Raw genomic sequence first — 13,342 nt, 5'->3', positions numbered from 1 at the left:
TGCTGTATCCTACATTTCGAAATAGGTGTGGACAGTAGAAGTCACGCTGTGGGGTCATGGACAATAAGGCTTTGAGAGTGGTGAAACACTTCCTCTCCCCTTCCTTCACACTTCCTCTCCCCTTCCTTCTCACTTCCTCTCCCCTTCCTTCACACTTTCTCTCCCCTTCCTTCACACTTCCTCTCCCCTTCCTTCACACTTCCTCTCCCCTTCCTTCACACTTCCTCTCCCCTTCCTTCACACTTTCTCTCCCCTTCCTTCACACTTCCTCTCCCCTTCCTTCACACTTTCTCTCCCCTTCCTTCACACTTTCTCTCCCCTTCCTTCACACTTCCTCTCCCCTTCCTTCACACTTCCTCTCCCCTTCCTTCACACTTCCTCTCCCCTTCCTTCACACTTTCTCTCCCCTTCCTTCACACTTTCTCTCCCCTTCCTTCACACTTCCTCTCCCCTTCCTTCACACTTTCTCTCCCCTTCCTTCACACTTCCTCTTCCCTTCCTTCACACTTTTATCTTCCCTTCCTTCACACTTTCTCTCCCCTTCCTTCACACTTTCTCTCCCCTTCCTTCACACTTTCTCTCCCCTTCCTTCACACTTTCTCACCCCTTCCTTCACACTTTCTCTCCCCTTCCTTCACACTTTCTCTCCCCTTCCTTCACACTTTTATCTTCCCTTCCCCATTCTTCGCAAATGGGTTCTGTCTCAAATGGCACCCTATTCCCTATATAGTGCACTACTTTTAACCAGGCCCATAGTAGTGCACTATGTAGAGATATGGTGCCATTTGGGAGGCACAATGGGCTTTCAGCTTTGATAGGCATGTACGCGAGTCGATCTCCGTGGTATCATCCTCAGGTCCATCTCGGGGTTAATTGGATGCGCTTGCTCCAAATCCGTGGCTTTAGTGTTTCAGTCAGAGGAAGTATTTGTTCTGGAGTTGCTGCTGTGCTCACATCCTTTCCCCAGACAAGAAGGCAGATATTCAGGCAGATAGGCTGTTCCCATGGCCCCTCCCCTGGTTCCCAGGCTCCGGGGCTCCAGACAGGGCCAGGGGGATTCACCATGAGCCTCCCTGAGGGAGACTGCTGACCTCGTTCACACCACAGCCTGGCTCACTGGAGGTCTCAGAGCACTCATCACAACCATTCGTCAGAATCAACACAACAAATTAGACTGAAGTGTGGGGAAGTCTTTTGGATCCTTGTTAAGATATATAACCAGGTAATTATAATTAGGACCAGGAGATATTGAAGGAGAAGGAGAAGGAGAGGGAGAAGGAGAGGGAGAAGGAGAAGGAGAGGGAGAAGGAGAGGGAGAAGGGGAGAGAGAGAGAGAGAGAGAGAGAGAGAGAGAGAGAGAGAGAGAGAGAGAGAGAGAGAGAGAGAGAGAGAGAGAGAGAGAGAGAGAGAGAGAGAGAGAGAGAGAGAGAGAGAGAGAGAGAGAGAGAGAGAGAGAGAGAGAGAGAGAGAGAGAGAGAGAGAGAGAGAGAGAGGAATGCTATGTAGTGCAAATGAAGATGACTCTGTGAATGGGCAGTACACTAGAGCGGTGGCTCACAGTCAACCTGCTGTGAGATTAATGGGATCGTTTGGGAGTCTAAGACTTTCCCCGGAAACGACCAAATCCAATTCCACAACTTTTCAATGAAGTTTGCTTGGCAGCAACATCTTCAGGAATGCAAGGAGAACTGGGTGAACTTTTGATCAATTGACTCAGCTGTGATTGAAGATACCCTCAAGGTCAACTCAACTCGTCACACTTAAGTCGCCCTACACAAGTTTGCACAACTGATGTACAACACATTTAACACGACAATAGTTGTGTACAAAAGGTTATACAGGCAACCTCATAAAAAAATATCTGTTCGATCATAACTATTGTGTCAAATGTGTTGTTGGAGTGTGTACTAAAAAGGTAGGATCCATAGAAATACAGATTACTATGTCTTCCATTTTAGTGTGTGTGTGTGTTTTACATGTGTTTCTACTGTACATACAGAAGGACGATTTTAGGACTAAAGGAGAAAAGGGAATCATTGGTAAGCCTCAGGTAGGAGCACTGTTGTGATCTGATGTCATAAAGTTATCCTCATTGTTATTAGTTGTAGCCCATCGGTTATTCTTAGTTGTAGTCCATCTGTTGTTATTAGTTGTAGTCCATCTGTTGTTATTAGTTGTAGCCCATCTGTTGTTATTAGTTGTAGTCCATCTGTTGTTATTAGTTGTAGCCCATCTGTTGTTATTAGTTGTAGTCCATCTGTTGTTATTAGTTGTAGTCCATCTGTTGTTATTAGTTGTAGTCCAGCTGTTGTTATTAGTTGTAGTCCATCTGTTGTTATTAGTTGTAGTCCATCTGTTGTTATTAGTTGTAGTCCATCTGTTGTTATTAGTTGTAGTCCATCTGTTGTTATTAGTTGTAGTCCATTTAGGTTTTTCCCTTATCTTCTCTTTTCCGAGTTCCTTTGGATCAACCTGGAACACCAGGACCACTAGTGGGACTACTGCATCTTTTTGTTATATATATATTTTATACTAATACAATTGCTCAGAAAAAAAAGATTTTGTTTAATAAGTAATAAAACATTTTTTAGCTAGCCTGTTTTCAATACTCTAGCACCTTTCCCTTGCGAGGTTAACGACACTGAACCTTTTTCTAAAATGTTTTTATGAGATTGGAGAACACATTGGGAGGGATCTTAGATCATTCCTCCATACCAAATCCTTGATATCCTTCGTCTTCACTTATGGACTGCCATCTTCAATTCAAACCACATGTTTTCAATGGGGTTCAAGTCTGGAGCCTGAGTATATAGCCAAAATATAGATTTTTGTGGTCCATTAACAATTTCTTTGGATTTTGATGTGCGCTTGGGGTAATTGTATTGCTGGAAGATTCACTTGCGGCCCTGTTTCATCGTCCTGGCAGAGGCAACCAGGTTTTTGGGCTAAAATGTCCTGGTACTGGGTAAAGTTCATGATGCCTTTGACCTTAACAAGGGCCCCTGGACCAGTGGAAGCAAAATAGCCCCATAACATCAAAGATCTACCACCATATTTTACTGTAGGTATGGGGTTATTTTCTGCTTATGCAAAAAAAAAAAAAAATAATAATAATTGGGTTCCCCTCACTTTTGTCTATAGATATACAGTCGTGTTCAAACGTTTTGAGAATGACACAAATATTAATTTTCACAAAGTCTGCTGCCTCAGTTTTTATGATGGCAATTTGCATATACTCCAGAATGTTATGAAGAGTGATCAGATGAATTGGAATAAATTGCGAAGTCCCTCTTTGCCATGAAAATGAACTTAATCCCAAAATAATATTTCCACTGCATTTCAGCCCTGCCACAAAAGGACCAGATGCCATCATGTCAGTGATTCTCTCATTAACACAGGTGAGAGTGTTGACGAGGACAAGGCTGGAGATCACTCTGTCATGCTGATTGAGTTAGAATAACAGACTGGAAGCTTTAAAAGGAGGGTGGTGCTTGAAATCATTGTTCTTCCTCTGTTAACCATGGTTACCTGCAAGGAAACACGTGCCGTCATCATTGCTTTACACAAAAAAGGGCTTCAAAGGCAAGGATATTGCTGCTAGTAAGATTGCACCTAAATCAACCATTTATCGGATCATCAAGAACTTCAAGGAGAGAGGTTCAATTGTTGTGAAGAAGGCTTCAGGGCGGCCAAGAAAGTCCATCAAGCGCCAGGACCGTCTCCTAAAGTTGATTCAGCTGCGGGATCGGGGCACCACCAGTGCAGAGATTGCTCAGGAATGGCAGCAGGCATGTGTGAGTGCATCTGCACGCACTGTGAGACGAAGACTTTTGGAGGATGGCCTGGTGTCAAGAAGGGCAGCGAGGAAGCCACTTCTCTCCAGAAAAAACATCAGGGACAGACTGATATTCTGCAAAAGGTACAGGGATTGGACTGCTGAGGACTGGGGTAAAGTCATTTTCTCTGATGAATCCCCTTTCCGATTGTTTGGGGCATCCGGAAAAAAACTTGTCCGGAGAAGACAAGGTGAGCGCCACCATCAGTCCTGTGTCATGCCATTCATCCTGAGACCATGTGGGGTTGCTTCTCAGCCAAGGGAGTGGACTCACTCACAATTTTGCCTAAGAACACAGCCATGAATAAAGAACGGTACCAACACAACCTCCGAGAGCAACTTTTCCCAACCATCCAAGAACAGTTTGGTGACGAACAATGCCTTTTCCAGCATGATGGAGCACCTTGCCATAAGGCAAAAGTGATAACTAAGTGGCTCGGGGAACAAAACATCAACATTTTGGGTCCATGGCCAGGAAACTCCCCAGACCTTAATCCCATTGAGAACTTGTGGTCGATCCTCAAGAGGCGGGTGGACAAACAAAAACCCACAAATTTGGACAAACTCCAAGCATTGATTATGCAAGAACGGGCTGCCATCAGTCAGGATGCGGCCCAGAAGTTAATTGACAGCATGCCAGGGCGGATTGCAGAGGTCTTGAAAAAGAAGGGTCAACACTGCAAATATTGACTCTTTGCATAAACTTCATGTAATTGTCAATAAAAGCCATTGACACTTATGGAATGCTTGTAATTATACTTCAGTATACCATTGTAACATCTGACTAAAATATCTAAAAACACTGAAGCAGCAAACTTTGTGAAGACCAATACTTGTGTCATTCTCAACTTTTGACCAGGACTGTATTATCATTTAAATATTTTAGAATTCATAGAGGCCGTAGCCCAACAAGATAAATGAGCTTTGAATGGCCTTATGTTGTCCCATCACAATCAAAAGTTACAGCCCTAATATTATCTGAGTGAATGTGTTGACTGCTGTATGACAACCGAGCGACTACAAGGCTTCAAGTGCGTGAGCAGCAAGGGTACATTTAATAAAACAGCCATTGAGAAGCAGTCACCACCGATAACAGAAAATGTTTAATCCTTATACATAAAACACATTTCACAAAGCGTGTGAAAATGGAAAAATGTGCCTTCACAAGACAGCTGGTCTCTCTGGTCTGCTCTCTCTCTCCCTCTTTCTATATCCGTCTTTCTCCCACTCTTTCCCTCTCTCTGTCTCTCCCCTCCCTCCCTCCCCCTCCTTCTGTCACTTGTTGACCCTCAACACGGGGGTCCCACAGGGGTGTGTGCTCTGCCCCCTCCTTACTCCATGTTCACCCATGACTACGTGGCCACGCACGTCTCCAACTCAATATTAGGAAGGTGTTCTTAATGTTTTGTACACTCAGTGTATATACTGTATTCTAGTCATGGCTCATGCTATATAACTTATTTTAGATTTTTTATGGATTATGTGTGTATTGTTATTTTTTTATTGCTAGGTATTACTGCACTTTTGGAGCTAGATACACAAGCGTTTCACTGCACCTGCGATAACATCTGCAAATCTGTGTACACAACCAATAAACTTTGATTTGATTTGCAGGTAAAGAACTGCCCTTGAGTCTCAGCTCTAAATGGTCTCTCTCACTCTCCTTCTCTCCCTTCCTCCCTCTCTCCTTCTCTCCCTCCATATCCCTCTCTCCTTCTCTCCCTTCCTCCCTCTCTCACCCTTGCAGATAAAGAAAGGCCCTTGAGTCTCAGATCTAAAAGTTCTTGATCTCTCTTTCTCCTCCTCTCTCTCTCTCTCTCTCTCTCTCTCTCTCTCTTCCGCTCTCCCCCTCTCTCTCACCGTGGCAGGTAAAGTCTCAGATCTAAACAACCATCACCATCAACACAAAGGCGTTCATGTTTGTTTAGTTTATTTTTATTTCACCTTTATTTCACCTTTATTTCACATTTTATTTCACCTTTATTTCACCTTTTGTTTACCCAACTCCTCCTCTTCTCCCCCCTCTTACAAGATTCCCATGGCTACAATTGACCCTTGGCTTTGTGATTAGTGTGATGGAAAGGAGTCAGGCGCAGGAGAGTAATCACCGAATACCAGGGACGGCCTGTTCAATAGGGCGATATGGGCGACGCACTGCCAAACGGGAAAAGGAAGGGATTTTTTTTCTAATCAATTATATCACGGCAACAGTAGTTATCAGTGTTGTAATCTGATCTGACTGCCACTAAATGTCAAATCAGGCTAAAGTCGTGCTTCAAATGGCCCCGCCCGTTTTTGGGGCGATTTCAGTCAAGTTGAAAATCGCCCAGAAGTCTCTCATAGCCTGTCATGTAAAATCTATTTTTTTTCAAATTTCAAAGCTTTCAATACAATCTCTATGGGCTTCTGTGGGCTTGCACTTACGCGGTTTCGTCATACGTGACGTAACCATGAACGTAACTAAGCAAATAGCGGCTAGCAGCGTCTCTGTTGCGACCTGCAGTGTGGCGTTATTTTATGTTTTTAATTTGTACACTTAGTTTACAAACATTCTGCCAACCATGGATTTCCAGTGGTGGATTTTGGACTGATCTTGTTGATCGAGTACATACCCGCTACGAACGGACTAAATAATGAAAACGCTGCTGGCAGCGGAATCCAATACAGCTGGGAGACTTGGCTGGATGACAGAGTCCCGGAGAAGTGGAGCCGGCCGGCTTCACCCTGGTCAGAGCGGACCGCGATCTGACAGTCACAGATCGATCCTGGTAAGAGAGCGACTCTGTACCCCCGACATTGAACTGCTTTCTGTGTCACTGCGACCTTACTATCTGCCCCGTGAGTTCCCCCAATTGTTTGTTACCGTTGTGTACTGTTGATAATCACAAGTTTACTGGAGAACTGAGACCAAGTAGAGACTTTGGACAGGGTGGATATGGTATAATAAAGGCAGTTTATTCAGAGGTAAAGATATCTGGAATCGCGTGCACGGACTCGTTCGTCAAACTCTTAGGGAGCTATCTGAAGAGAGCCCCGAAAACATTGTGCAGACATTTTATACAATAAATGATGTAGGTTGAATCTAGTAGTTCTGATCTTCTGATTGGTCCTGATGAGTTGGGCGAGGTCCCCTCCACTGTTGCATTGGCTCTGAGTCGGGTTCTCTGTCTTCAAATGTTCAGCCTAAAGAGAGGGGATTTTTGTGTGTGTGTGTGTGTGTGTTTAACAGTGATGATGTGTGTGTGTGTGTGTGTTATCAGTGATGATGTGTGTGTCCTCAGAGCAAGAACTCGTGAGTTGGAAGAACTGAGAGACCTATGGCGTGGGTGTTGCCCTTGGCCACCTGCTGACAAGGCTGACAAGATAGGACTCTTTTGTCCATTGTTATAGGATAGGAACAGCATTGATTGAAAACAAACGCCCAACACAAAATGGGTCATGCACAAGATTTTAGTCAGACCAAGCTATAACATTATATATTTACTACGACAGTACATTCAACCAAAAGCTAATATAACAAAGGCATCAGAGATTATTTATAATCTGTCACAGAAACTGGAATCCATCTCCCCAGATCAGTCAATAAATGCTTCTGGTATTGACTTATATGCTGCCCCTGTCTTCATGTTGTTGCTGGACATATCTTTTTTAAAATGTGTGTAGGTCACCTAAATCATCAGAAAAATTGCCCCTCCTGAGAATTTTTTCAGGAGCCGCCACTGCCGAATACAGAGTTTATTCCTACGTAGACACACAAATGCGCTCAAATAGCGATCAATGAAACAGGCACAGGGGAAACTATCATCCCTGGCAAATACACTGTAACAGATATCCAATAATACATAGGCACAGGGGGAAATCTACGCTGGCAACACAATGTTACGAGTAGCTCCACCGAGCTACACTACTCTCACAAATAACAATCACCCACAAGGACAAGGGGGCAGAGGGAACACTTATACACAGACTAATGAGGGGATTAGGACTAGGTGGGTGTGATTGACAAGACAAGACAAATAGTGATGATGATTGGGGCGGCAGTGGTTAGTAAGCCGTGGACGACGAACGCCGAAGCCTGCCCGAACAAGGAGGTGAGGTAGCCTCGGCCGAAGTCGTGACAGGTTTACTGTTGCAACCTCGGACAACATTTTCCCAGGAAGTCCAATTCCCCATTCAACCACTGGTCGAAATCCCTTCACAGTGATCTCAAACTGTGTTTCTAATACACAATAAAATAAAAGACTACCCCTTGCTAGTAGACTACCCCTTGCTAGTACAAAGACTACCCCTTGCTAATCAGGATACTCCTGGGGTCATTACTGCTTCACGGGAACCTGGTAAAATTACATTTGTAGTGTAGCTAGTCACTGAATGGCTCTGAATTCACTGTCAGCATGCAGTCAAAGCTATATCACTTTTGGAGCGAACTAGTGCTCTCAAATCGTATCCTGATGTCGACAGCAGATGGGAGTTGTATTCATAACATTGCTAACTTAGCTAGTTAACATACTTTTTGAGAAAAAAAAAGTATTAGGTGGCTAGCTAGCTAGCGTTAGCAACGTTTGGTGGTGAATAAGACAGAGCTAGCCAAACAGCTGAGCTTGAAAACAATGCAACAAAAGTATAATTTCGGATTTGAAAAATACTCCGACAGGCTCTGCATTTCTGGAATCACAGTAGCAAGTACTCCTGGTGTACTGTTCAATTATTTAGCCATTTAAAAATTTATTTCTTAAAGAAAACGTTCCGTTTTTACCATAGCCCTCACTGGCTTTCATGCGATTTAAACGTGAGCTTGTCTGAGGCGTCTGACTCGACGACATTTGCTATCAATTGGAGGGCTGCGATTGGTTGGCCAAAATTCTGGGGTGGGGCTTAACGTAGGGTCAATTAAGGGTGAATTTGCATATTCAAATATCAGGCGAGCTGTTGTTTTTGTCTTTACGAGACCACAACGACTGAGACGAAGTTAAGGGATCGTTTGCTGTGGCTCTGGACACTAACACTTGAAGAGACGTTGACACCTCAGCAGTGAAAGATATCAGCAGAATACATTAGCAGCTTTTTAATGTGACTGTAAGCTCCCGACTAAGCCACTACCTTATGGGTCCCATGCTGTTTCCTGGCATGTAGGCATTTTAGCAGCTCTTCAATAAGGACCTGTCCTTTATTTAAAAAGAAAGGTGTTTCTTTTTGAAGATGTGTTGGAATGAGATGAGTGGTGGTGGTGAGACGTGTTTTGATTAAAATGATTAATTAATTAAAGGAAAATGTGAACGGGTGTGAAGGAAGTGGAGTGAAGCAGAGCAGATCCAAATCAAGAATAAAACCATCTGATTACTTTCCCCAATATTTATTTATGATGGTTTTCACTGATCTCCTCCCTTTGAGTAAATTCAGCCTAAGACGGCCTAGCAGCTGTGGATACTCCATGGAGAGAGAGTTGGTAGGTAGGCTAGTGCTGCAGATCAAATAACAGCTATGTGTCTAGTTCTCGGTACAGTTCTAAATCTCCCTCGAAAAGAAAAAAAAACATGAAGATGCTGGGTGTGTGTTGCTGTGTGAATCCCAAAGGTGAGTTTGTAATACGGGCCAACATTCTGAGAACACAAGATAATTATTTGGTGTTCTACATAATGAATTACAGTCCTTGCAAAAGTATTCATCCCCCTTGGCGTTTTTCCTATTTTGTTGCATTACAACCTCTAATTTAAATTGATTTTTATTTGGATTCCATGTAATGGACATACACAAAATAGTCCAAATTGGTGAAGTGAAATGAAAAAAATTACTTGTTAAATAAAAATCTAAAACATAAATAACGGAAAAGTGGGGCGTGCATATGTATTCACCCCATTTGCTATGAAGCCCCTAAATAAGATCTGGTGCAACCAATTACCTTCAGAAGTCACATAATTAGTTAAATAAAGTCCACCTGTGTGCAATCTAAGTGTCACATGACCTGTAACATGATCTCAGTATATATACACCTGTTCTGAAAGGCCCCAGAGTCTGCAACACCACTAAGCAAGGGGCACCAACAAGCAAGCCGCACCATGAAGCCAAGGAGCTCTCCAAACAGGTCAGGGACAAAGTTGTGGAAAAGTACCGATCAGGGTTGGGTAATAAAAAAATATCAGAAACTTTGAACATCCCACGGAGCACCATTAAATCCATTATTAAAAAATGGAAAGAATATGGCACCACAACAAACCTGCCAAGAGAGGGCCGCCCACCAAAACTCACAGACCAGGCAAGGAGGGCATTAATCAGAGAGGCAACAAAGAGACCAAAGATAACCCTGAAGGAGCTGCAAAGCTCCACAGCGGAGATTGGAGTATCTGTCCATAGGACCACTTTAAGCCATACACTCCACAGAGCTGGGCTTTACGGAAGAGTGGGCAGAAAAAAAGCCATTGCTTACAGAAAAAAATAAGCAAACACGTTTGGTATTCGCGAAAAGCCATGTGGGAGACTCCCCAAATATATGGAAGAAGGTACTCTGGTCAGATGAGACTAAAATTGAGCTTTTTGGCCATCAACGAAAACGCTATGTCTGGCGCAAACCCATCACCCCGAGAACACCATCCCCACAGTGAAGCATGGTGGTGGCAGCATCATGCTGTGGGGATGTTTTTAATCGTCAGGGACTGGGAAACTGGTCAGAATTGAAGGAATGATGGATGGCGCTGAATACAGGGAAATTCTTGAGGGAAACCTGTTTCAGTCTCCCAGAGGTTTGAGACTGGGACAGAGGTTCACCTTCCAGCAGAACAATGACCCTAAGCATACTGCTAAAGCAACACTCGAGTGGTTTAAGGGGAAACATTTAAATGTCTTCGAATGGCCTAGTCAAAGCCCAGACCTCAATCCAACTGAGAATCTGTGGTATGACTTAAAGATTGCTGTACACCAGCGGAACCCATCCAACTTGAAGGAGCTGGAGCAGTTTTGCCTTGAAGAATGGGCAAAAATCCCATTGGCTTGATGTGCCAAGCTTATAGAGACATGGGGGGGGTAAATAGTTATGCACGCTCAAGTTTTCTGTTTTATTTTTCTTATTTCTTGTTTGTTTCACCCCAAAAAAGTTTTTTGCATCTTCAAAGTGATAGGCATGTTGTGTAAATCAAATGATACAAACCACCCCAAAAAATATATTTTAATTCCAAGTTGTAAGGCAACAAAATAGGAAAAATGCCAAGGGGGTGAATACTTTCACAAGCCGCTGTACATAGGATGCTATTAGGCCTAGGGGGGATGCAAAAAAAAAAAAAAATCTGATTTTATTTGGCTAAGGACTGCTTCTGTCTCTTAGTTTTCCAATGTGCAGGTTGATTTTCATAAGCATTATTTCATACCATTATCTGGGTAGTCTTATTGTGGCCAGAAATAACAATAATAATAATAATATCATTAATAGTAATGAGAACTGTTGAAAGAGCTATTCCTTCTATGAATGTAAACATGTTTTTAAAAAGCATAACGTTAGACAAGACAACAATCTGATGGATCTATTTCATATACAGTCTGAGTGTTTGGATAGGTGTCATTTTATCAAGCTGTACCTTCTGTCTAATAAATGTGAGAGTCTACTACTTAAGATAGCTCTCTCAAGGGGCAGTGTAAAGCTGTCACTCTGCCATCTCCCTTCCTCCTAACCCGAACCCTTCCTCAGGGATGTACTGCTGTCTTCCTCTGAGCTCTTAAGCCTTTATTCATTTTATTTATTTTTTTAGCAGACGCTCTTATCCAGAGCGACTTACATGAGCAATTAGGGTTAAGTGCCTTGCTCAAGGGCACATCGACAGATTTTTCACCTAGTCGGCTCGGGGATTAGAACCAGCGACCTTTCGGTTACTGGCACAACGCTCTTAACCACTAAGCTACCTGCCGCCACTTTATCTAATGCCACACACACCTACATGCACAAACACACACACATTTATCTAACACCACACACAAACACTCATTTATCTAACACCACACACACACACACATACACAAACAAACACACCTTTATCTAACACCACACACACATACACAAACAAACACACCTTTATCTAACACCACACACAGACAAGCGTGTGGACATGCACATACACACACAACTGCACGGGTACACACACACACACACAAACACACACAAACACGCACACACACACACACACACACTCTCTGAGGCCTTCCGAGCACCAAGTACAGGCACCTGCTCAGGTCCGGTCCTGGCTGTTCTGCCAGGCGAAACAAACCAATGAGGCCTACTGATGGTGAAATTGTACGACATGAAATCCTTGTTATTTACAGTTTTTCCCAATTGCTAAAACACAATTTTGCAAACTAGGCTGGTTTTATCAAAATACTTAACACAATTAACAAAACCACACACCCAAACTGCAAAATACCTCATATATCCTGCAAAATGAAGCACTGCAACCAAAACTACATTATCAAAATCAAACGTTTGCACGAAATGGCACACACTTCATTCATATTACCAGATTTTTGTCTAACCAACTACACACTGTTGGGCATAATGAAAAGCACTCTCATCTTTAGTTTGCTTTGCCATAATACTAAAATAGTTCAAATTGTAGAAAATTCTTCAGATTGTTCACATGCACAGAAATATTTGCAGATACACAGACATGCTGTTGAAACATTTATTTTTTTATTTTTCACCAAACAAGTCAGTGCAACATATGCACAGCAGATATATTTACATTGGACTGAACAAAAATATGCTCACAAAAAACAGTAAACTGAAAAAGAAAATTGCAGAAAAAATGTGCAGAAAAAATAAATATAAAAAAAAGAGGCAAGAAAAATAATATGGCAGCATCTTGCCGCACAGCTGGGTCTGGCCACAACGCCTCGTCCACATCACAGGCAATCTCTTCCCTTGCCAGACATCGAGGGAAGAAGCGCCTTGAGTGCCTTATCCATCCCTGAATCGCACCCACATCAATCTCATCACATGCCTCTTCCATAGCCTGCACAAGAGGCATGCGCACAAAGGGCTGCCAGTCATATACCTTCCACCGCCATGCCGAAAATAACTATTCTATGGGGTTCAGAAGTGGTGAGTATGGTGGGAGGTATTGCATGAGAAATGGTGGGTGGTCAGCAAACCAGTTTTGGACTGGGGCTGCATGATGAAAGCTCACGTTGTCCCATACTACAACGTACCGGGTTCTTTGATGGTCTGCATCATTCATACGCTCTAGTGGTATGAGAATGTTGTGGAGTCTGTCCAGAAATGTGAGAATATGGGCTTTGTTGTATGGTCCAAGGTTGGCATGACGGTGGAGGACACCATGCGTATTGGAGATGGCAGCACACATTGTGATGTTCCCACCACGTTGGCCAGGAACATCTATAATGGCTCTGTAGCCAATGACATTTCTCCCCCTTCTTCTGGTCTTTGCTAGGTTGAACCCAGCCTCATCTATAAAGATGAACTCATGTGGGATTGCATGAGCATCCATTTCCAGTACTCCCTGAAAACAA

At 43.1% G+C, this 13,342-nt stretch overlaps 1 protein-coding gene across 1 annotated transcript in view; it reads right to left on the bottom strand.

Moving 5' to 3' along the window:
- Window positions 1-12,481: 12,481 nt before the first annotated feature.
- LOC311146299 (potassium channel subfamily T member 2-like) overlaps window positions 12,482-13,342 on the bottom strand; it is a gene marked incomplete at its 5' end in the record, with an annotated part of 53,827 nt that continues 52,966 nt past the window's right edge. Inside the window, one exon of the mRNA XM_084182789.1 lies at window positions 12,482-13,332. The remainder of the gene's footprint in view (window positions 13,333-13,342) is intronic.

Source organism: Coregonus lavaretus (genome assembly GCF_964263955.1).
Source record: "Coregonus lavaretus genome assembly, chromosome: 19".
Lineage (NCBI taxonomy): Eukaryota > Metazoa > Chordata > Actinopteri > Salmoniformes > Salmonidae > Coregonus > Coregonus lavaretus.
The sequence above is the reverse complement of the archived record's forward strand: the minus strand, read 5'-3'. Positions and strand labels throughout refer to the sequence as shown.